This window comes from Panthera onca, chromosome A1, assembly GCF_046562875.1.
Source record: "Panthera onca isolate mPanOnc1 chromosome A1, mPanOnc1 haplotype 2, whole genome shotgun sequence".
Classification (NCBI taxonomy): domain Eukaryota; kingdom Metazoa; phylum Chordata; class Mammalia; order Carnivora; family Felidae; genus Panthera; species Panthera onca.
This window is the reverse complement of record NC_138339.1, coordinates 53965450-53990849: the sequence shown is the minus strand read 5'-3', so window position 1 is coordinate 53990849 and position 25400 is coordinate 53965450. Positions and strand designations below refer to the sequence as shown.

Genomic DNA, 25400 nt, shown 5'->3' with positions numbered 1-25400 from the left:
CACTCAAAAAAAATGCTAGAGTTTCTTATAATGTTGATGGTAACATAGCAGTAAAAATTCTAGAAAATGCAACTTTCTAAAATATAGAATATGAGACTACTTAAGAGGACAGTAAAATACTCAATCCCATGGAGATTTTTGAACAGCCTAGGTGAAGACATAATCTGAAGACATTTGTATTGGTGCTTGCAATAGATGTGCTAGGTTCCCTAGCACAGAGGCTCTGCAGGTTGTATGAGGCCCCTGAACACTGGTGCTAGAAGGAAATGCTTAGCTGTGGGCTTGTATGGAAAGTGGCTGGATGTAGTTTCATGATTATAATGGAAAACTTTTTGCTACAGAAAAAAGAATATGAATGTAATTGGAAGGAGGGCTATTATGAGAAATCTGCTTTTACAAACAAAATTCAGAAAACCTTACTGAATGAATTTCTTGGAAGCTAGATTCACCAAGACTTTATGAGCTCCAAGTGTTCTGTGATGATGTTTTCATTCTCTAGAGCAGGGAAGAGCAAACTGTAACCCACAGACAAAATCTGGCTCATTGCCCGTTTTTGTTTTGTTTTGTTTTAGAGCAATTTTAGGTTTACAGAAAAATTGAACAGAGTTCCCATATACTCTCACCCCCTCCAAAGTTTCCTCTGCTGTTAACGTCTTGCACTGGTATGGTACATCTATTAAAATTCATTAGCCAATATTGATACATTAGTATTAACTAAAGTCTGTAGTTTGGATTGGTGTTCACGATTTGTGTTGTAAATTCTAGGAGTTTTGACAAATGCTTAATGTCATTTATCTGCCAATATATATCAAGTGGAATAGTTAGAGTCACTGCCCTAAAAACCCCCCTGTGTTCCACTTATTCATCATCCTCCTCCCCATGCTTGGCAACTACTGATCTTTTTATTGTTTCCATAGTTTTTTCCCTTTTCCAGGATGCCATGTAGTTGGAATCATACAGTATGTAACCTTTTCAGATAGACTTCCTTCACTTAGCAGTATGCATCTAAACTTTTTCCTCATCTTGTCGTAACTTGAAAGCTCATTTTATTTTATTTTTGAGAGACAGCGAGAATCGCTTCTCGGCCTTTTGGCTAAGATCAAGTGAGAGACAGCGAGAAGAGAATGTGTGCACGTGCTTATGAGCTGGGTGGGTGGAGGGGTAGAGAACCTTAAGCAGGCTCCAAGCCCAGCATGGAGCCCAACTAAGGACTCCATCTCATGACTGTGAGATCATGACCTGTGCTGAAATTAAGAGTCAAATGCTCAACTGACTAAGCCACCTAGGCACCGCTTGATAGCTCATTTTTAGAATTACTCAATAATATTTCATTTAATGGATATTCCACAGTTTGTTTAGTGATTCACCTAATGTCCTTCATTAGGACATTTGAGGTTGTGGCAGTTTTGAATAAGCTCATGCTTTGAGGTTGTGGCAGTTTTGAATAAGCTACTGCAAGTATCTACATGCAGGTTTTTGTGAGAGTATGTGTACTTTTGTTAAGAAACCACCAAACTGTCTTCTAAAGTAGCTGTACCACTCTGCATTCTCACCAGCAATGGATGAGAGTTCCTGTTACCCCACATCCTCACCAGTTGTTGGTGTTGCCTGAATTTTGGATTTTGGCCATTCTAATATCTGTTGTTAATTGCCTATTTTTGTAAATAAAATTTTATTGGAACACAGATAGGCTCATTCATTTACATATCGTCTGTGGCTGCTTTCATGCTACAATGGCAGAGTTGAGTAGCTGTGACAAACACCATATGGCCCACAAAGCCTAAACTATTTACTGTCAGGCTTTTTATGGAAACTTGTCTTAGAATATTTTTTTTCTAGCACATCCCCTGATGAATTATACAAAATTTGTATGATATATTTGTGTTTTGTTCATGAGAATCATCACGAACCCACTCACGTCTTTCACTAGAGTAGTGGAGTAATCCATCACTAATGCAATAACTGAACAGGTCCATCCTATAAAGAACTTGGAAAAATAAGACTTCTGTGTTCCTTTCTTTAAAGGACATGAAAGAAATGGAGGTTTCTCAAAGCCAACAGGATATCATCACAAACTGTAAAACTACAAATAGAATAATCTTAAAATCATACATGAACTTTGTAGCATGCAGATATGGGTGGTTATGTATATATGTACATATATGTGTAAATATCTAACAGTTAAGAATAAGCTTTATCTTCTGTACTGCAAAGGAAACAGTCAACAAAACTAAAAGGCAACCAACGGAATGGGAAAAGATATTTGCAAATGACTTAATCAGATAAAGGGTTAGTATCCAAAATCTATAAAGAACTTACCAAACTCAACACCTGAAAAACAAATAATCCAGTGAAGAAATGGGCAGAAGACATGAATAGACACTTTTCCAAAGAAGACATCCAGATGGCCAACAGATACGTGAAAAGATGCTCAACATCACTCATCATCAGGGAAATACAAATCAAAACCACACTGAGATGCCACCTCACGCTGGTCAGAATGGCTAAAACAAGCAACTCAGGAAACAACAGATGCTGGCGAGGATGTGGAGAAATGGGAATCCTCTTGCACTGTTCATGGGGATGCAAACTGGTGCAGCTGCTCTGGAAAACAGTGTGGAGGTTCCTCAAAAAATTAAAAATAGAACTACCCTACCACCCAGAAATAGCACTACTAGGAATTTATCCAAAGAATACAGGAGTGCTGATTCATAGGGGCACATGTACCCCAGTGTTATAGCGGTGCTTTCAACAATAGCCAAATTATTGAAAGAGCCTAAATGTCCATCTGCTGACAAATGGATACAAAAGATGTGGTTTATATGTACAATGGAATACTACTTGGCAATGAGAAAGAATGAAATCATGCCATTTGCAGCAACGTGGATGGAACTGGAGGGTATTATGCTGAGTGAAATAAGTTAGTCACTCAGCATATAGGACATATATCATGTTTTCACTTACGTGTGTATCTTGAGAAACTGAACAACAGACCATGGGGGAGGGAAGGGGAAAAAATAGTTACAAACACAGAGGGAGGAAGGCAAACCATTAGAGACTCTTAAATACAGAGAACAAACTGAGAGCTGGTGGGTGTTGGGGGGCATGGGAGAGTGGGTGATGGGCATTGAGGAGGGCACTTGTTGGGATGAGCACTGGGTATTGTATGGAATCGATGAAAGATGGAAATCTATTCCCAAAACAAGAGCACACTTTACACACTATATGTTAGCCAATTTGACAGTAAATTATATTTAAAAAGAAAAGAAGAAGCTTTATGATGGAAAAATCCTTGTGATCAGGATTACTTTCTCCTCAATTGTTAAAAATTATACCCAGCAACAAAAAGCAAACACACTACTGATATATACAATAACATGGATCATCTTAAAAGATGCCAGACAGAAAGGAATATGTGGGATTTTTTTTAATTGAAAAAGAAAAAAGGGAAAAGAATATGTGCTTTTCATAAGTGTTTGGTTTCAACATTAATATAATTATCTTAAAATATAGAATTTGGTTGTTGTGAGAGAATGTGGCTTGGAATATAATCAAACATGTAAGTTATTATGGCATGTAAAGATAAAGACAAATTTATTCTCACGGACTCAATGTGAACTATCTATTGGTCACAATATCCCATGAAACCGTGTTTTCCAAATCTGGCTGCCAAGATTTCCAAGGCTAGCTGCAGTATACCTGGTTTATAATCAGAATTATGGATCACCCATGGTAATTCTGATACTGTTGTCCCAAAGACCATCATCATTAGATATGTACCACATATCTAAGAAATTCTTTGGAAGTGGAGAACCAATGTTCACCATGCCAGTAATGCTAGGGAACTTAATCTATTTTGATTTGTAATTTATCCATTATCATTAAATGAAATTTCTTTTGATGATGTGTGGATGTCCAATTTCTTTCAGAAATATTTTTTCTTTGAAATAGGAATGTGGAGTTAGCAGATCACTCTATCCTCAATCTTGCTAATGAAGTAACCAAAATTTTGATTCACCTCTCATCCCATGCAGTCACCTGACATTCTGTCTTAGTTTTCTGATTATGTAGCCACAGACTGGGCATGGAGACAATCAATGCCCCAGTCACTAACAATGTCAACAACTGTGTGAGATTGTGGTACTGAGTCACTGCCTCCATTTTTGTTCAGTGGAGCACTGAGCACTTCAGCTTGTACTGCTTTTGTCTTTCAAGTTGTGATATCCAGGTCATCCTAAACCATTTTCATGCTTTGGTTCCTGACTAAGAACGTACACGAGAATGAGTTCATGTCCTGTGAAGAGAGAAAAGATCTGTCCACTGAGACAGTAGAATTGTTTAATGGCCCTGATTCTTTTACTACCTAGCAGTAAATTTTAAAGCAGGAGGCCATTACTGAGGTGGTTTTAATGCCTCGGTAAGGCAAACCAAAATCTAAGCCTGTGAATGCCTCAAGGTTCCAAAATCAAAATGCTAAGGACAACCAATCACAAACAGCCTACCGGGCTTTAAGCTATAGCCAATCAAATAATTTCCTTTCTTTGCAACCATACTTTATAGGTGTTTACCATAGTTCTTGTCTGCTAAGTGCTCTTAACTACTGATGGTTTAGCGCTGCCTGGTTACAACAGATTTTTCTCAAAAACCTCTTAAAATTTTGAATGTGCCTCAGTTTATCTTTCAACATAGGATATAGTTATAAAAAAGCCACAGATTTTCTCCCTTGCTTCTTCCTCTTTAAAATGTGAATAACAACTCTTCTTTTGATGTCACATTACTATGTATCAGTTATGATCATGTCAGTAAAAGAGCTAAGTGGAGAGACGCATTCATCTCTGTTCAACCCTCTGTTTTACCTCCCTGGTTTGGTTTGCCATCACTAGCCTTGGGCGTTACCAGAGGTTCCTTACTACTCTCCCAGTCTGCAGCAAAGCCTCTCGGCAGTTCACCATGGACTGCTTCTTGTGACTCTTCCTAAACCATGCATGTGAGAGTATTTGTTCTCTACTTTTAAAACTTCCTATTCCAGCGAGGCAATGTTTACTATCCTTTATTTAACATTTAAAGCTCCTTACAACTGGGTCTAATATGAACCTTCTTTCACTGATCTCAATTTATGGCTGCTGCTCTGTGCAGAGTAATTTTTGCTCTATGCCTCAATGTGTGCTATTTCATCTGCCGGGAATGCATTTCTTACCCTCCATTTCCATTTGCCTGGGATGCGTTTTTTACCCACCATTTCCATTATAAACTTTCTAGTTCTTTTTTTCAAGATCAGCTGAAATGTTAACATCATCTGTATTTTGCTAACCCCTCTGACCCAGTACTAATACCTTTTTCCCTTGTGCTCCTCTAATACCTACTTATTTCAAAAACTATCTTTGACACTTACGCTTCCTCTTAGTGTAGAGATTTATATACCTGATTTTATATATTAAGGTATTCATTTCTTGCAAACTTTAATGTGCAAACCTCTGAAATTGAGGTTTATCTTAAAAGTTCTATGTATATTTAATGATTTTCTTTTTTCCATAGAGTTATTACTTTGTTTTAAATTAAATGGATGGTGTCTTATGTTGAATGGATATAGTCTGTGCCTTGTGTCCCTTTGATGCAATGTAAGTTTCTTGAGTGGTGAGGACCATGTCTTACACAATTTTCTATTTCCACAGCCCCTTGCACATAATAGATAATCAATAAATGCTCTTAAAACAAATGGCATACATAAAATGATATAAAAAGGAAAGATATGACATACTATTCCTTGGGCTGTGTGTGAAATGAGATCCTGCACTTTGAAGGTTCTCTGGGAGTTCAAATCATAAATCCTCCAGTGGTCTTATCATTCATGCCTATTGTACACCTGTCACAGTTTACTGGGAGAGATATGAGATACATTGTCTCTCATGAGGTTTTGAGATGATCTGTTTATTTTTTTTCTCTCATATCCAGCTACTGCATTAATTTTTATGCCAGACTGCTTAAGTAGGCAATAACACATTTTGCCTTGCTTTATTTTATTTCAGTAATCTTGCTCAGCCAGCAGGGAGGCCTATTAGTAGCTTTCTTGGAATCTATTTACAACATATTCTTTCTATTTACCAAGTATCATACTTTGCCGAAAGTCATCCAAACAGTTTTGGATCCTTCTTCCTGGCCCTAAATTGGAAGAAGAATCAATTTCAAATAGCTTAAAATCGATTTCCAATTATTTCTGTGCTTAAAGCATTGAGAGATTTACCTGGAAATTTTAATATTCTTCTGTTTTGTACCCTAAATTTTTTCCTCCATTTTTTTTAAAAGCACTTAAATGTTCTAGAAATTATCTTCACTTGATCTTTGAACCAAAGTATCTCTTTATCATTTCTCTTTCCCTCCTTGGATTATTATTCTTATTTTTGAAGAACAGAGACAAAATAAAAAAATAAAAGGCATACCCATGCAATGACTTTCTATTTTGATCATGCTTTTCTAATCTCTGTCTAGTTAATGAAAATAATTATGGAAGATAATATTTTATTTTTCACCTTTGTCATGTAATGTGGGAAACATTTTATGTCAATTATTTTATTTAATCTTTATAGTAAACCTACGAGCAAGAATTATTATTATCCCTGTTAAATGTAAGCCCGATAATGCCATTTCTCAAAATCCTCTAATAACTTATTATCTTTAAGATCCTTGCTATGAACTAAAAGGCTTTCCCGGCCTGTTCTCCAAATGTGATCTCATTACTGTCCTGACCTCATCTCTTAACACTCTACTTTAAAAAAAAATTTTTTTTTAACGTTTATTTATTTTTGAGACAGAGAGAGACAAAGCATGAATGGGGGAGGGTCAGAGAGAGGGAGACACAGAATCTGAAACAGGATCCAGGCTCTGAGCTGTCAGCACAGAGCCCGACACGGGGCTCGAACTCACGGACTGCAAGGTCATGACCTGAGCCGAAGTTGGCCGCTTAACGGACTGAGCCACCCAGGCACCCCTTAACACTCTACTTTTAATCTGTCTGCTCTAGCTGTCCTCATGTCTTGTCAGGCATAGTCTTGCCTCAGGGCTTTTGCACTTGCCACTCATGGAGCACTCTTTCCTTCCATGAACATCGACATGACGTGTTTTCTCACTTCCTTCATGTTATCACCAAGGTCATCTTGGCGACATCTTACCCGGCTCTATCTAAAATATTTACCTAACACATACCTCAGACCTCTCTAATAGTTCATATCCCATTCTCTTCTTTTTAAAAATGTTTCTTTCTACATTTATCATGTTCTAATATGTTATCTATTTGTCCTTTTTGTTGCTTCCTTCGCTTAAAAGTATGAAGGCAGGGCCTGTAGCCTCTCCTGTTGACTTCTACATTCTCCAAACCTACAATGGTGTCTGACACATAGCAGGCAAATGTTAAGTATCTGTTGAGTGAATAAATGTATGAATCAGAGATATTAAGTAATTGAACATCTTTTAACTAGTAATTTGTGGAGCTAAGATTTAACACAGACCATTTTATTTTTTCACATTTAACTTTTGAATATATTTCAGGAATTGGTTACAAAAAACAATGGAAGGTTGCCTGTAGCATCTCCATAAGTAATTCATCTACATTATATTGTTTGACAAAGTAAACCAAGACTCTCTGTTCAGACTTGATATGGTAGACTCCTAAATGTCTTTCAGAAGCATTGTTAGATACATAATGCATATGAGTTGTCTTCTCTGAAATTATTTTTTAATTGAAATGTGTTCATAATCTTGTCATTTCTGAACTTCCAAATTATACTGCAGTCTGTTGATTAAGATTGATTCTGAGCATGTGGGACACATTTTAAACAAGAAAGAATCTTGTTTGTTGTTTGTAATGTGATGGCTAATGCACTGGAAACAGATTGCATGGACATTAAACTTCTGTCCACACATCTATGTTCAAAAACCAAACAGTAAATATTTGCCTTAATGATTGATTTTGCTGTGGGGTGCAAACTGTCATGGTTCCAATTTTTTGGTAGTGTTGTTCTTGTTCTTTTCTTTCTTTCTTTCTTTCTTTCTTTCTTTCTTTCTTTCTTTCTTTCTTTCTTTCTTTCTTTCTTCTTTCTTTTTAAGAACTTTGACCTGAATATAAACACTGGCAAAGAAATTATATTCTTTTACTACACATTTTGGGAGACTGGTATGGTGATAAGTTTCTGGAACAGAATATCGAGTATAATCAGTCTGCTAATAGGAACAGGAAGTCATTTCTTAAAATGATCCTACAGCCACCTTGCTAATGTCGAGGATGATTTGAGCTGACTGATTTGATTGCTGCTTTCTTCCTACAAGAGGTCTCAATGCATGAAATAACTTACATGTGTAATTTAGGTTTCCATGATTTCCAGCAACCTAATGATGCACAGAAAGCTGAAATAAAATTCCCACTTTTTCCCAGATAGAATATACACATCTAAACATCTGTCTTATAGAGACAGAAGGATATTATAGTTGATGGGAAGATGATAGCTTAATGCCTGTTTGGTGGTTTGATTTTCTAATAGATTATTTGAAAACTGTCCAGCTAGTGCTGTGGGGACCCATTTACGTCTTTGTAAATAGCTTCAGGATAGAAAAGGGTAGGAGAGTAGGAGAGGCAGCTTAGTTTAGTATTGCAGACAATACTTCCTATACTATACTATACTATACTATACTGTACTATACTATACTATATTATACTATACTGATACTTTACTATAATATAATTTTATACTTACAGACAAGTATCTGAATGTCTTATATTTGAATCACAGCTCTGTAATTCAACAACACTATAAAATACCCTTTCTTATCTTAATTTATCAAATTTTCACATATCATACTAGTCCCTGATTCTTTTTGATTCTCTCCCTTTACTTTCTGTCTTATGAAGCCCCAGACCATGTGGTTTTTGAAGCATACCCTTTCCTCCATTCAGAATTACTTTATCTATTCTCCAAATTTAGAATGATAAAATCTTGGGGACTGGGCTTACCAAGAAAATTCCCTTTGAAAGAGATCAGAAAAAAAGGAAGGGAAAAAGGATTCGTAAAAAAGACTGAATTCATTTTTTAAAAGCTTATTTATTTATTTTGAGAGAGAGAGAGAGAGAGAGAGAGGGAGAGAGAATGCTGAAAGGGCAGAGAGACAGAGAGAGAGAGTCACAAGCAGGCTCCACACCATCAGCACGGAGCCCGATGTGGGACTCAAACTCATGAACTGTGAGATCATGACCTGGGCCTAAGTCGAGAGTTGGTCGATTAACCAGCTGAGCCACCCAGATGCCCCAAAACTCAATTTGTTATAAGCAGAGGTGAAATAAGAAGTCTACAATCAGTCAAACGTTTAATTTCTGTTATCCCCATCAGAATGATTTTAACCTAGGGTCAGGCCTATTAATATTAGTGGCTCCATAATAGTCAAGCCAGATAAAAGCAGCATGCCTGTAACCCATAGTGTGTTCATGAGTGATTCAGAGATATGAAAATAGACATTTGGGAAGGTAGAGTTTTGACTTTTGCACATGAGAGCCAAGATATTACAATAGTAATTGATTCTTCAGTCATTCTGAGGTAAAATTTAAAGTTTGCCTTGTGTGTGGTCTTTATACTGAAAACAAAGTTGGGATGATGGAACTTTCTTTCTCTCTTTGGAGCATGTCCACTCTTCTTTCAATTGCTATTGCCAAGCTCCTGAAGGACAGTACATGTGGAGTTTTTGAACAAGTGAACTTTTTTCCTAACTTGGTGAGCTGAGCTGGATGATTTAGAAGAAACATTGAAGTTTCTTTTTACCTTTCTTCCTAGAGTCTTGAGCTAATTATAAAAGGTTAACTTCTTCTTTATTAGTCTCTAAAGGTCTCCAAAGCCTGCCTGATCCATCTTGGTTCTCACTGTATGTGTACAGATAACATACTGAGCTCCTTAACATAACAGCATTATGTTAACGTTATATCCATGATATGTCTGTGCCAGGATTTTGCTTTTAGACTCAGAACCAGTGTTCAGCAGAATGTACCCTTAACTCACACCAACCCTGATAAAATATGCTTGTCTAAGTCTTTATCTTCAAAATTCTCCTAAAAGCAGGGAAATGGTAACTAAAGGGATAATCCCTTTTCCCTCCACCCCTTCAGCTTATAATACCTTCATTTGTGAAAACGTTTCTGTTAATGATTTTTGTTTCTAGGTTAGATGTTAAATTTCACCTCCACATTTATTTTTCTTTTGTGAGTGTGTATTGCTTTTTTTCACTGCACATGCAAGATTCCTGCCAAGTTTCCCCCCACTCCCCACCCCCTAATTTTGGGCAAAGAGCATGAGTGTGTGTTTAAGGGGAGTGGTGGAGGACAAAATCATACCTTATATAAAGATTTACTTGCACAGTGAGATCAATGTGTTTCTGGTAGTCTTAGTTTGGATAATCTCAGAAACAGATCCTAAGACAAAGACTCAAGTGCAAATAAACATGAGTAGGGAAGTAGGGAAGAGATATGGAGAGAGTGAGGTAGCCAGCATAGGAAGCACCATCAAGGCAGCCACTGCTACTGGTGGCCAGATCTTAACACCTCGGGAAATTCTGAAAAATGGTGTAAAACACGTATTTTGCCTGCAGGGTGAGCAAGCTGTGCATTTATATAGCAATTCCATTCAGTAATTGGTTTAGGCTGCTCTCTGGGGTACAGGCATTAGTTCCCTGTCCCTTAGGCCTGCTGGATATAGGCATGGCAGTCTTTCAAGGCATCAGAGACTCTTGGGCCAAGAGGTACAAATACTGGTGGTTGATATTTGTGCAGGACCAAACTGAAGTAACGAGACCCAGGGGATGTGGGCTGGGAACCAACAGCATCTGTTAAAGAGTGATAGTCCATGGTTTTTATTTTCATGATTCCCAGTTATTTGGCACATGGAAAACATTTAGCCCCTATTCTTGGCTTATTTTATTTATTTATTTATTTTTTTTTTTATTTTTTTTTTATTTTTTAATATATGAAATTTACTGTCAAATTGGTTTCCATACAACACCCAGTGCTCATCCCAAAAGGTGCCCTCCTCAATACCCATCACCCACCCTGCCCTCCCTCCCACCCTGCCCTCCCTCCCACCCCCCATCAACCCTCAGTTTGTTCTCAGTTTTTAACAGTCTCTAATGCTTTGGCTCTCTCCCACTCTAACCTCTTTTTTTTTTTTTTTTTTTTTTTTTTCCTTCCCCTCCCCCATGGGTTTCTGTTATGTTTCTCAGGATCCACATAAGAGTGAAACCATATGGTATCTGTCTTTCTCTGTATGGCTTATTTCACTTAGCATCACACTCTCCAGTTCCATCCATGTTGCTACAAAAGGCCATATTTCATTTTTTCTCATTGCCACGTAGTATTCCATTGTGTATATAAACCACAATTTCTTTATCCATTCATCAGTTGATGGACATTTAGGCTCTTTCCATAATTTGGCTATTGTTGAGAGTGCCGCTATAAACATTGGGGTACAAGTGCCCCTATGCATCAGTACTCCTGTATCCCTTGGGTAAATTCCCAGCAGTGCTATTGCTGGGTCATAGGGTAGGTCTATTTTTAATTTTCTGAGGAACCTCCACACTGCTTTCCAGAGCGGCTGCACCAATTTGCATTCCCACCAACAGTGCAAGAGGGTTCCTGTTTCTCCACATCCTCTCCAGCATCTATAGTCTCCTGATTTCTTCATTTTGGCCACTCTGACTGGCGTGAGGTGGTATCTGAGTGTGGTTTTGATTTGTATTTCCCTGATAAGGAGCGACGTTGAACATCTTTTCATGTGCCTGTTGGCCATCCGGATGTCTTCTTTAGAGAAGTGTCTATTCATGTTTTCTGCCCATTTCTTCACTGGGTTATTTGTTTTTCGGGTGTGGAGTTTGATGAGCTCTTTATAGATTTTGGATACTAGCCCTTTGTCCGATGTGTCATTTGCAAATATCTTTTCCCATTCCGTTGGTTGCCTTTTAGTTTTGTTGGTTGTTTCCTTTGCTGTGCAGAAGCTTTTTATCTTCATAAGGTCCCAGTAATTCACTTTTGCTTTTAATTCCCTTGCCTTTGGGGATGTGCCGAGTAAGAGATTGCTACGGCTGAGGTCAGAGAGGTCTTTTCCTGCTTTCTCCTCTAAGGTTTTGATGGTTTCCTGTCTCACATTCAGGTCCTTTATCCATTTTGAGTTTATTTTTGTGAATGGTGTGAGAAAGTGGTCTAGTTTCAACCTTCTGCATGTTGCTGTCCAGTTCTCCCAGCACCATTTGTTAAAGAGACTGTCTTTTTTCCATTGGATGTTCTTTCCTGCTTTGTCAAAGATGAGTTGGCCATACGTTTGTGGGTCTAGTTCTGGGGTTTCTATTCTATTCCATTGGTCTATGTGTCTGTTTTTATGCCAATACCATGCTGTCTTGATGATGACAGCTTTGTAGTAGAGGCTAAAGTCTGGGATTGTGATGCCTCCTGCTTTGGTCTTCTTCTTCAAAATTACTTTGGCTATTCGGGGCCTTTTGTGGTTCCATATGAATTTTAGGATTGCTTGTTCTAGTTTCGAGAAGAATGCTGGTGCAATTTTGATTGGGATTGCATTGAATGTGTAGATAGCTTTGGGTAGTATTGACATTTTGACAATATTTATTCTTCCAATCCATGAGCAGGGAATGTCTTTCCATTTCTTTAAATCTTCTTCAATTACCTGCATAAGGTTTCTATAGTTTTCAGCATACAGATCTTTTACATCTTTGGTTAGATTTATTCCTAGGTATTTTATGCTACTTGGTGCAATTGTGAATGGGATCAGTTTCTTCATTTGTCTTTCTGTTGCTTCATTGTTAGTGTATAAGAATGCAACTGATTTCTGCACATTGATTTTGTATCCTGCAACTTTGCTGAATTCATGTATCAGTTCTAGCAGACTTTTGGTGGAGTCTATCGGATTTTCCATGTATAATATCATGTCATCTGCAAAAAGCGAAAGCTTGACTTCATCTTTGCCAATTTTGATGCCTTTGATTTCCTTTTGTTGTCTGATTGCTGATGCTAGAACTTCCAGCACTATATTAAACAGCAGCGGTGACAGTGGGCATCCCTGTCGTGTTCCTGATCTCAGGGAAAAAGCTCTCAGTTTTTCCCCGTTGAGGATGATGTTAGCTGTGGGCTTTTCATAAATGGCCTTTATGATCTTTAAGTATGTTCCTTCTATCCCGACTTTCTCAAGGGTTTTTATTAAGAAAGGGTGCTGGATTTTGTCAAAGGCCTTTTCTTGGCTTATTTTAAAGACTCAAAAGTTTACTTCTTATTCTCTTTCTGTAAATAAAATTTCAGCATCACAAAATAACTTCTGACATGATTAGTCTTCATATCTAAACACCTAATTTATCATCAATGACAGGATTATTTCAAAACTAGTCTTATCAAGTAATACTTCAGGGTGTTGTATATTTGATCAAAACTATTTTAGTTAGGTCTATTATAAACTGGCTATTTGCAATTGAGATTTCATTATATGTTTTTAATGGTTAGGCTAGACATATATTAACCAGCCTATAGAATTATAAAATGTTAGAGCTAAAAATGACCCTATAGATTATGTAATCAGGCCCCTTGCCACCCAGTACCTACTTAGCAGATGAGGAAACTAAGGTTTAGTGAGAACCACTTTGCTTACAGTTGTGGAAATAGTCTTTTCTTTTTATAACCCTAAATAAAACTAGAGAGAACTCTGGGTCCATGGTAAAATGTTCTGTTATTCTGGGACTGAGGATTAGGTTATAAACTTTGAGAACTAACGCAGAGTCCCCTACACCTGGAGTCATTGGCTAGTATCTTGGAAGTTAAGCTACTTGTTTCTGGGGTTCCTTTTCTCCTTGAGGCAGAAGTACCACAATGATATGGTTTTTTTATCCTGATGTCTCATGCATATTGTTCAGATGGTACACTTACTGTTTTTTTTTTTCAACATAGGCTTTACTTTTATCATCTGCATCCTACTTGCAACCAGTCTTCTGGTCCCATTTTACACTGAACACTCTGCTTTGATGCTTGGGTTTTGATTATTTTACTTCCAGAAAAGTCCCTGGATTGACTTCAATTATAAAGATTTATTATTAAAACTGAGAGGAAAAAAGTATAAAAGCAAGTGAGAATACTTTAAATTCTACCCATCTGATTTCTACTAAACATTTAAAATTCAAAATAAAGCAACATAGATTGAATACCTAGATATTGAAATATGGATTTATTTTATTTTTCTTATTGCTCCATGCTTCTCAGCATTGAGGCCATTGAGCCTATGAAATTTTTTCTTGGAATTCTTAAAGTTCTACAAGAATTGTTAATTCAAAATTTTCCTTAGATGCTTATGAATTTTTAACTGTTAGGACAAAATCTCTTTTTTTTTTTTCTGGTAGAGATGACTAAATTAAAAGGTATTCTCAAATAACTACTGTAATCCAAAAATTGAAAGATGAACAAAAAGAATCTTGACAGCATAGAAAATAGAAACCCGTTTCCAGATTATTCTTAAATCAAAGAGAAGGTAACAAACATTGCAACTTTTTACAAAGCAATGATATGAGGCACATCGTACCTAAGCCTACAGGTTTTAGTAAAAGCTGCTATAACCAGAGTCCTAATGCCTATAGACAAGGTTAAAATGAAGAAGTTAGAAGTTAGAAAAGCAAAAGTTAGAAAGTTAGAAAAACAAAAAAACCAAAATAACCAAGAAAGAAGGAAGGGGAAAATAGAGATTTAAGATGTTACTTATGAATAAGAAAATAGAAATTAAAAAAAATACTACAGAAGATAGATAAATACTAATCTGACATTTGGAACTGTGCATTACCATTAAAGCTGGTAAATCTTTTAGATTTTATTAAGAAAAATGGTAGACTAAAATATTGAAAATGACCAAAGAGTAGCACATACATATTTGTTGAATCATGAATTGATAGAAAGGGAACTATGTGCTGGGCATTGTACTGAGCACCTTATTTTATTTAATCTTCACTAAACCCTTTGAGATGGGTGTTACTTTTATCCTCATTTTATATGTGGAGAATCTGAGGCTTAGAGAGATTAGAAGGAGTAAGTAATATGTGCAAGACTACACAGCTGGAATCAAACCCAGGCATTTTAACTCTAACATCTTTCCTAACCAGTAGTTGGAGATGGTGGTTCATATTTTCTTTGTTGTAGTTCTAATAGGAAACCCCAGTGTGGGTTCTATAAATCTCCTTTCTAAGAATTCTGTGTAGTCTAAAGTACTTTTTAGGTAAAGAATTTTTCCAGGAAAATTTCTACTGGATAACATCAAAATTTTAAGAAGTTTGTTGTTGCAAACGTATAGAAGAATTTTCTGGGTAATCATCTGGAAGCATGGGGAAACAAATACCTGATGATGGTGAACTTGAACTTTTTCAGCCTCAATGGTCTGTGGTTCCTCTGGTTAACAGGAGGAATTTGGTAGAGAGGACTCTAAATTAAAAGGCATTCTCAGACAACTATAGTAATCTGAAAATCAATAGATGATGAAAGAATCTTGACTATATGCAAAATCTGGTTATGGCCTGGAGGGATATTAACAACTGGTGGGGATTTCAGTAACATGCATTCTTCAACATTGGATTTTTTCCTCTACTAAGTAGTCTTTTAGGACTACAGAACAGACTAAGATTTAGTGAGAGAAAAAATAATCCTACGGCCATGGATGAGAGTTTCAACTAGAAAGACTTTTTCCTAAAACCATATTATTTTTCTCTTCACACTTAATCTGCTCATTGCCTTGAACGTGGACAGTTTCCAAGTCTATTCAGCTGTCTGCTTTTTTTTCTTGTTAATGCAGACCATGAAAATGATATCTAAATCTGAATTCTATTAACACCACAAATAAAAGTGATAAACTCTATCAGCACCAGCATATAAATCCTTTCAGGGGAAGGTATTGTATTTTAAATTATGCAGACACAAATTCCTAATATTTAAATAAGAATATTCTCCTTGGTTCCAGCATTTCAGAACACTTTTTGATAAAAGAAATGGTGTTACAATATAGAAGTAAAGTAAAATAATTTTGGAAGGTATATAGGATCTATTCCTTGGTCAGCTGTCAGTGACCAACTAGCCTCAATGAAGGGAAGGATCCCAAGGAACACTGTGGAGTGCAGTGAAACACTTAGAGCAAATAGTAAAAGGAATTAATCAGTTACTAATAGGGTAGAAAATAGCATGGGTGTTAAGTCAAACATCTGATTAAGTAATTACTGAGTTAACAAAAAATATTTAAGAAACTATTTTAGAGAAATATTTTCACTGTAATTTAAGCTATTTATGTCAAATACTTGTCTTGATTTTCCTTATGCACTTGAAATGCTTGGCAAGAACTGGCACATAGTAGGTTCTCAAATATTTGCTTGAAGGAAGAAAAATATACTTACTTACACTAGTGAGATGTGTTAATGCAGAGCAAACATTTTAGAGCTAAGGCAGAAAGGATTTTCTCTATTTGTTGGTGTCTGCTGAGAACCAAAGCATATAATAAAATTAGTTGGTTTTTTTCCTCAGGACTCTTGAGTGGCTGTATGGAAAGGCACAGATATAATCGTGGGTTAGAAATTCTTTACAACAGTAATGAAACCAATAAAATTGGAAGATTAAAAGAGATTCATTTCTAAAGTATTACAGTGGACTTTGTTAACTTAATTAAATTATTTAAGTCTAATCTCTTCTAAGTTAGTGACAAAAAGCTTCTTTTTATGACATTGTCTTGGAAATCATTTAGACCACCATGACATAAAAGGCTATGGAAGTATTTTTTCAGGCCTGAGGACATTTAAATCTAGGTTCTGTTTTGTGGATTATAGATTTTTTTTTAAGGGCAAGTAAATGTTCCTCTTAATTTTCTTTCAGTATGCAAAATTCAAATCACCTGGGCATTAATCACTAGAGATTCACTTCAGTTATAACCCTAAAGTTGTGCCATGGAAAAAGAATGGGTTGATAGCGGGGGTGATTAGAGTTTTTGAAACCTAAATGTCACATTGCATTTGATTATTAATTCAAAATATTTTTAGCTGAGTTCTCCATAATCAGAGCTCATCAGACTATTGACTATATTCAAGAGCTAAGTAATTAAAAGGAAGAAGTCAACATCACAAGTTAAATTTACAGAGAAGTCATTATTATTTTGTTAATAGCTTCTGTGACTTCCTAGGATATAACTTTTGAATCACACAGTCGTGTACCTATTGACTTGCTAGAACTTTTCAAGTAAATGTATTTTCTAACAAACTTTGGATATAGATAGGATCAGTTTCAGGTGATATTATTGGAATATTTTGTCCTTGAAAGGAAATCTTAGCCAAAAAAACAATAATTCAACATCTGATTTATTTGACCTTAAAAATGTTACTTCAATGAATGATTTTAAGGTTTTAAATAGGAAACATTGTTTTTACACATTTACAATTTATAATTTAAAGCACATTGGAAAGGATTGGGATAAAGTACCAGTGGACAAAATTCACATTTAATAAATTGCTTGAAGTTTTACTATGTATGTTGGCATCTACATAATTTGCTTTCAGGGACTATAATCTTTTCAGAGGGTCCAATGGATAGGTTTTAACTTTAACTTTAATGAAGATAGTTTGGAGAAAATAATCCAGAAGAATTGTGCTTTTTAGCCCCTTCAAGCAAAATCCAAGAATCTTTGCTCTGACCCATCTACCTATTTAAAGAGTTTGCTTAATGAAAGGTTATGTCAAGACCATCACGAGCTAAGTCTGAAGGCCAATTAAGGCTTGGTGAAAGGAAAATCTTTTTACCAAAATTGATGTCCGATTAGCATGGGTCTGTTTGATATAGGTCAGGTAAAAATCTAGGTTCATTGTTTTTTCTTTAATTTATTATTTAAATGTTTTTTTTTTGAAATTAGGAAAGTTATATATGCTCACTGTTACCAGTGAAAAATGAAAGAGATGAATGGAGACAGAGGTTATTTTTTCCCCCTACTCTTTTCCCTTGTTAATCAATGTTAATGGCAGCAGGTGTATCATTCTACAAGTTCTGCTTTCTTGTATGGAAGTATGAGTACACGTCAAAAATGTGTGTTTTATTAATGTTTGTTTCTATAAAAATGCATCACATTAAATATACTACTCTGAAATTTAATTTTTCATGTAACAATATGAATAGATCTCTCAAGACAGTCGATATAGATGTAACCACATATCAGAATCACACATCAGAACTGGATGACTTGTTAGGACACATTACCAGGCCCCATCCTCAGACATTCCCATAGGTCTGGAGTGGGGTCAAATATGCATTTCTAACAAGTTCCTAGGTGATGCTGAGACTACTGGGCCAAGGGCCAGACTTTACGAGCCACTGGTTTAGCCTATTCTTCTGGATAGAAGTGGATTCCTGCATAGAGTAGAAGTGTTGTGATTTATCCAACCATTTCCCCTGTTGGTGGCCCTTTATTTTTTCTTATTTTGCCATAATAAAATATTGCTGCAATGGACATTTTGTTCATATAACACAAAGATTTTTATGTCTATAGTATAGATTCCCAAATTGAAATTAGTGGGTCAAAGGTGGTGTTTACAATTTTAACAGCTTTTGCCTGATTAATTCCCAAAAGCGGTTATTACATATTACTAATTGCTACATAAAGATTATATATCCCTGTTTCCTCATCAGCACTGTATTGTTACTGTATTATTATTTCTTTATGAGATGAGTGAAAAAATGGCATCTCATTGTTGTTTTAACTTACATTCCCCTAAGCCCCAAGAGGTTAAGAGAATTCTTGTAGGTTTAGTAACCACTAGGATTCCCTCTTTGTCCATTGTCCCTTTAGTTACTTTTCTTTTTCCTAATTATTTCTAGAGATTTTTTTTAATATAAGGAATATTAACCCTTAATATGGCAAGCGTTGAAAATATTTCTCTCAGTCTCTCCCTTCACTTTTAACTCTGTTTATAATATGACTGGCATGAAAAATCTGTAATTTTTATGTAATGAAATATTACATAGGTAGTGCCTTTAGGTCTTCTATCTTATTTAAGAGACTCTTGTATAATGCAAGGTTATACAAATATTCTTCTAAAGTTTCTTGTAATGTTTTAACTATTTTATATTTTGCATTTAAATGATTATTGTATCTGGAATTAATTTTAAAATATCATGTGAAGTTGGGCTATAGTGGCAGCCCTCCCCCCTTTTCAGGGACTGGGGGCATTTTTCTCTCCTATGTAATTCCTTCTAGGCTTTCCACATCACTAGGCCCACGTGCAACAAGTAAGCAGGCATAGTCTTTCTGGAAGAGGAGAACGGGCACCTGCTTGCTAATTTCCCTCACTACCAAGAAACCTGAATCATCACCAGAGACCCCAAACATAGGTAAGACCTAGCCCCTGGATCTAGCCCCTTAGCTTAGGACAGACACAAAAGAGAATGGTTTCTAATTGATTCTTGGTCCCTAAAGACGCGTTAGAGGTGTTCTATGTCCTGCATTCCATGCCTCCCGTCCAAATACAGTATTACTTAGAAAGGATGTTTGGAGCAAATTAAGGAGTCTGTGTTCAAGCTGTCCTATCTCAGAATACAAACATTACACAATTAATGCAAGTTTATACTCACTGGGGACAAATTAGTAAATAGAGATTAGCAAGAAGAAAGCAGGAAAAATCACCCACATTTCAACCACCCAGAGACAAACACTTTGAGCCTCTGGGTGTATATCTGTTCAGATTATATAACTAACTAAATAAATAACAGACAAGTAAGTAGATAAATGTAAAAATATTACTTTCCATGCTGTTTTTAATTTCCTCCCCTACCTTTTGGACATTTGGATTGCTGCCAATTCTTTGATGTCCTACATACTTTGAGATAAACATCACTTTTGTTACACTTTTGTGAAGATTTACTATTATTTCTTTGATACAAATTCCTAGAATGGTAGTTGCCTGACCAAGGTATACGTTCATATTTAAAATGTTTCCAAATTGCCCTCCAGGAAAATTTTAAAGTTTATACTCCTACCAGCCACGCATGAGAATGCCCATCAGTTCATAACTTTGCAGAAAAAAGTTTGCATGACTAAACACAAACCCCATTTCTTTTTAAAAAACACTACTTGGTATATATTTCATTATTTGGATGCTCAGGTTTGATTTTTCTTTTTGGTAAAAAGGTATTGCAGTTTCCTGCTCTTAGGAGTATGTTTCACATTGGAGTGAACTACTTCCCCCTTCTCCAGGACTGGACTCATGTGAACACATCAATATATATTATATTCTCATCCTCTAAGACTAAGCAAGTGACCCAAGCTGCATTGTATCAACTTTGGGAAGTTACTACAATGAGAGAAAAGAAGTTCTCTCTTTCAATCCTCACTGGCTCTTCATCTATCTTTCCCTAGGATTTTGAAAACAACAAAGTAGATGAGAGCAGAGAAAAGGAGGGACAGATGTACAATGGGAGAGAAAGAAAGAACAAAAGGGACAGGAGGGGGAAGATACATCTGGCTGTGCCTGAAGCAAGAACTACTGTTGGATTTTTTACTAACATGAGCCAATCACTTCTGTTGGTGAGTGTACCTTCCTTTTACTCCTTTTAAAAGGCACTGACATGGCTATTTGTTTTATATTCTATAATCATTATTTGATCATCTAGAATGTATTTTTAAGCTTTACCAGTAAAAAGTCTTTGTTAGTTATTACAAATAATTCGAAAGCAAATAAACATGTATTTGTGGTTTTCTCAGCCTTTACTATTATCAAATATTTACTGTTCCAAACAGGTACACACCTGTAGGTAGGTCATTTGTCTCCTTGATAGAGTACACAACAGAGATAAGAGAATACTTTTGTTCCCATTCCTTCCCCACCTTTGAGCTTTGGCTATTGTACTAGCAATCTAATGGTGATGAGTGATTTGGGTTCCCTGGTCACCTCATTAATCACATTAATGATGTCAGACACCAAAAAGAAAGTAGAGAAATCACTTGCCTTATCATCTAATGTCTTTTCATTAGAGATCCGGTCAAGGGATTTTAAAGACATTGACATTGACAACTAATAGGCAGTTGATATTAATTCTGCTGAAAGCAATAATGAAGCAGCCAGATTCCAAACAAGCTAGCAGTAACCTGGTGGGACCTCAGATGAGAAGGTGTTGGAATCTTTTAAAATTCACTTTACTTTTTGCTTGGATGGACTTGCTTTAATTCAAGGGTAGTGAGAGTGGGCAGAGTTTGGGGAGGAGACATATTAGGTTTCAATCCTTTATCAATGTTTTAATTATCTTTCAGGAGAGCTCCCTAGCAGGTTGGAGGACAAGATTATTGTTTGAAAAGATAACCATTAACTCTGGAATAATATTTATTTGCACGGCTCATTCCTAGGCTTGATGGGACCTCCAAATTTATTATTAGAGCTAATATGGAAAGAGGGTCATAGCTATTGCAGAAATGACCAAGGGTCACATCCCCAGATAAGATTAATAGCTTAATGATAAAGAGAAGTTGACAACCATGCTGAAGTATAGAACATCTTCTCTGATGGATTCCAACAAGACATGGAAACTTTGAGTGAGGCATGAGGCAGATAAGGTATAGACTTGGTTGCATTTGATTAGAGACAGATGAGTACAGAACTGCTAAAGCATGTCTCAGTGTAACACTAATAAAGTGCTGGGAGCCAGTTGTCAACAACGGTATACAGCCCCCACTGAAATGTGTAAAAATGTACTACACATGCCTTTAATTTTTTTCACCCATGGGGATAGCAAGCAATAACACAGTAAGACACTGGGGTTATTTTAACCATTTTCTAATTACATTTGACCCTTAAACAACAGGGATCCACTTACATGTGGATTTTTTAAATATAAATACAGCACAGTACAATAAATGTATTTTCTCCTCCTCATGATTTTCTTAATATTTTCTTTTTTTAGCTTACTTTATTATAAGAATACAGTATGTAATACAGATAGCATGCAAACTATGTGTTAATTGATTGTTTATGTTACTGGTAAAGCTTCCAGTCAACAATAGGCTATTAGTTAAGTTTTGGGGTGTCAAAACTTACATGCAGATTTTCAACTATAGAGGAGAGGGGGGCATTGGCAGCTCTAACTCCAGTGTTGTTCAAGTGTCACCTGTATATTGATCAGCATTTGGTTAAATTGTATTTTGTATCCTATTCTAACAAAGTGTTCATGATATGTCAAGTACTGTATTAGGCATATAACCAGTACTGAAGAAATAAGATCTTTAATTTTTCTTCCTTGGAAAACCACTGTACTCTTAATTCACTCATTTCTTAACAAATACTCTAGTCATTCTTATAGAAAATAAGAATCTAACAATAAACATGATATATAAGTTTCCTGTCTCCATAGAATGTATATTCTTCTAGGGATAAAAAGACAATAAACAAATAAGCTAGATTTTCAGATAGGAATAAGAAATGTGAAAAACAGAGAGAGTTACCTAGGGTATGGGGTTAGTTTAGATTGTTCAGTTAAAAACATCATTCTGAAAAGTTTAACATCTGAGCTGAAATAAGAAAGTAACTCTGTAAGAAGGAGTAACCCTGTGAAATCTGGGTGAAGGAAGCACATTTCACGTAGAGGAAAGTTAGTGTAAAGTCAGAAGAGTTGAAGTTTTTTTTTTTTTTTATTTTTTTTTATTTTTTTATTTTTTAATATATGAAATTTACTGTCAAATTGGTTTCCATACAACACCCAGTGCTCATCCCAAAAGGTGCCCTCCTCAATACCCATCACCCACCCTGCCCTCCCTCCCACCCCCAGAAGAGTTGAAGTTTTGAATGCATGGTTGTAGGATAGGAACCTCAAGAGACAGGTGTGTCTAGTTTATTCAGTCTATGGCAAGGAGATTACACTCAATTCTTAGCATAATTTATCTACTTCATGGTAGTCCTTTCCTTTCTTTAAAATAGAGATAACATTATGAAAAATAATCCAATATTTTTCTTATAAGGGTTCTGTCAGATTATATTTTCAGCTGAGAAATGTAGGTCTATTTGGATGAATCTAATTATATCCTATATCACATCACAGAGGTAAAATGTCATGATAGTATTGGTAACACAACTTAATCACCAGTTAACAGGCATTAGTTGTTCACATTGACTTTTTTTTTTTTTAATCTCTTTCAGACTTTAACCATCTATACAAAATCACAGAAGACTGGCATATGAAGGTTAACTCAAGGGATTTGGGGAGAACTTTCTCCTCCATTAAAATTTTGAGAAAGATATTTTGGTTTCTGGAAATTTCTGGAAAAGTCCTCAAAGTTATTATTTCCATACTATACCTCAGGGTTCTTTCCTAACTTTTTAAGATGGATTGAGAACTAAGAGACAGAATCCTTTCCTAAGAATCTGAAGAAAAGCCACCTCAGACAGTCTTTCTGAATGCCATGTTTTCCAACATTGAGTTCCAGCACAGATCTCTTGGACATCCAGTAAGAGTAAATAAGTTCTAATATCTTGTCATCCCTTTAAAGGATAGAATACTCCTTAACAGCCAATAAACACACTTTGTAGTGCTTCCTTAGGTGCTTAGTTTGGGAGGTCAAGACCTGATCATTGTCAAATGTTCTTTTGAAGTGATTTTAGATACTATATATAGACACTATATATATGTATATGTATATTATAGATACTATATATATGTATCTAGTCAGGGTTTGAATAATCAAGGGTAACAAATTTTGTTTCTTTTGTTCTCTTTGTTTGAAGAAATGCAAAAAATGAGTTGGTGTTAGCTGTGCAGCTTGAACTATCCACCCCCTAGGAAGAATTTACATGTTTAAGTATTGGATTGGTTGGTAGTGCTTTTAAAATATGTGTGTTTGGCTCTGCCACTATCTCAAGGAATAGCAGCTGCCTTTAAATGAAAGGCCTAATGCTTTTTTGACTAATACCATAACACCCCATGGAAATCCCCATTAGTCCCTTTGATGGAGCCTTTCGTGCCATTCAGTGTATTCTCTTGCCCTATTTCCCAGAATGGAAATTTGACCTATCCTGCATCCAGGAGCCTAAGACTGCCACAGAGAGGTTTTCAAATGTTCTTCAAGCACTATGCAGATAACCAGAGGATAGGTGGAGCTATGTGATACAACATTTTTACTTACCTGAATGGATAGGACTTAGAGGTAGAAGGTGCTGACAATAGACAATGTACTTAAATATCCATAACTCCCCATGGACTATGACTGAATAGTCCTGGCATAGAGTAGAACCGAAAGGATTAACACAGAGAACTGTGTCTTGATAATTCCTTTTTTTAGGGGAACCTTAGTGTATGGGAAACCTTGCTACAGCTTTTGTCCAAGAAGTGATGCCAGGCTGATAGGAAAGCTAGTTTTACTAAACTAGTACTAGTTTACTAATAGAGCTTTGTAGTTTCCCTGTAGCCTAATCTAGTAGCTTGGGCAAGCTATGTTTAAGCCATTGACATTCGTAAGCTCTGTAAGTAATATCTGCATAATTTTATTTATGGTTAGAAGTGGAGAGACCGAAAAGGTAACAGCTCACCTCTTCCCAGCCCTCCATTTTGAACATACTGTCTCCAGGTATGTGGCTAGTGATGTAAGGATAAATTCCTCTATTGGAATATCTGAGTTATTATTCCAGGGAAAATCAAGAAGCAGAGTTGTGTCTAGATAAATAATGGAAATATGTGTTTTCTTAATTTTCTTTTGTGTATCTTTGTTTTTTTCCAAGATGAGTGTGGATTACGTTTCAGATAAAAAAAAGTTGTATTTAAAATTAAGCTCAACGTTTTCTAGCAACAATCTCAGCTCCTGTCTCTTACTCTGCTTCTTTCCTCAAAAGATTGCAAATGCAAGGATTTCAATATCTTATCTACTAGTTTAAAAACATTCTTGAGATCCATTGCAAGTAGCGGCTGTTATAAGAACTTTCTACTCCCTTAAACACCTAATCCCCTGTGACACATTCCATTTATCCTCCTTTTGTGGTGACTACAGCTTTAGCTGCCCCATGTGGGGAGACTTGCTGGTTTTATTTCGTTGCTCTGGATTGCTGCTCTTAGATTGCTGAAAAATGAACTTATTCTATAGCACTCAGTTTGTCGTGTTGCTCCTTTCGGAAGTTACTGTTCTGAATTATTCCCTGTGTCCAGGGTAACTCTTGGTCTACTCAGTATATTTCTTCTCTTTTACTTTGTACCTACCGACCATTTTATATTGGCAATTTGTGCAGGTCTATGCTAAAAATCTTCTTTGAATAGCAAATCTTCCATGCTTTGAACTCCTCTAATCAAAACTTGCTGTTTAAAATTCTGCCAGTGATTTTGCTTCTGCTTAACTGTGGACACCTTTGGC

The 25400-nt window shown here is 36.1% G+C and overlaps 1 long non-coding RNA gene across 1 annotated transcript in view; it reads left to right on the top strand.

Annotated features, from left to right (window-relative positions):
* The window catches only part of LOC132680952 (uncharacterized), a 116436-nt gene extending 93142 nt beyond the window's left edge, over positions 1-23294 (top strand). Inside the window, exons 10-12 of the long non-coding RNA XR_013555471.2 lie at positions 19278-19411; positions 20436-20603; positions 23203-23294. This is a non-coding gene — a long non-coding RNA (uncharacterized LOC132680952). The remainder of the gene's footprint in view (positions 1-19277; positions 19412-20435; positions 20604-23202) is intronic.
* The last annotated feature ends 2106 nt before the right edge of the window (positions 23295-25400 follow it).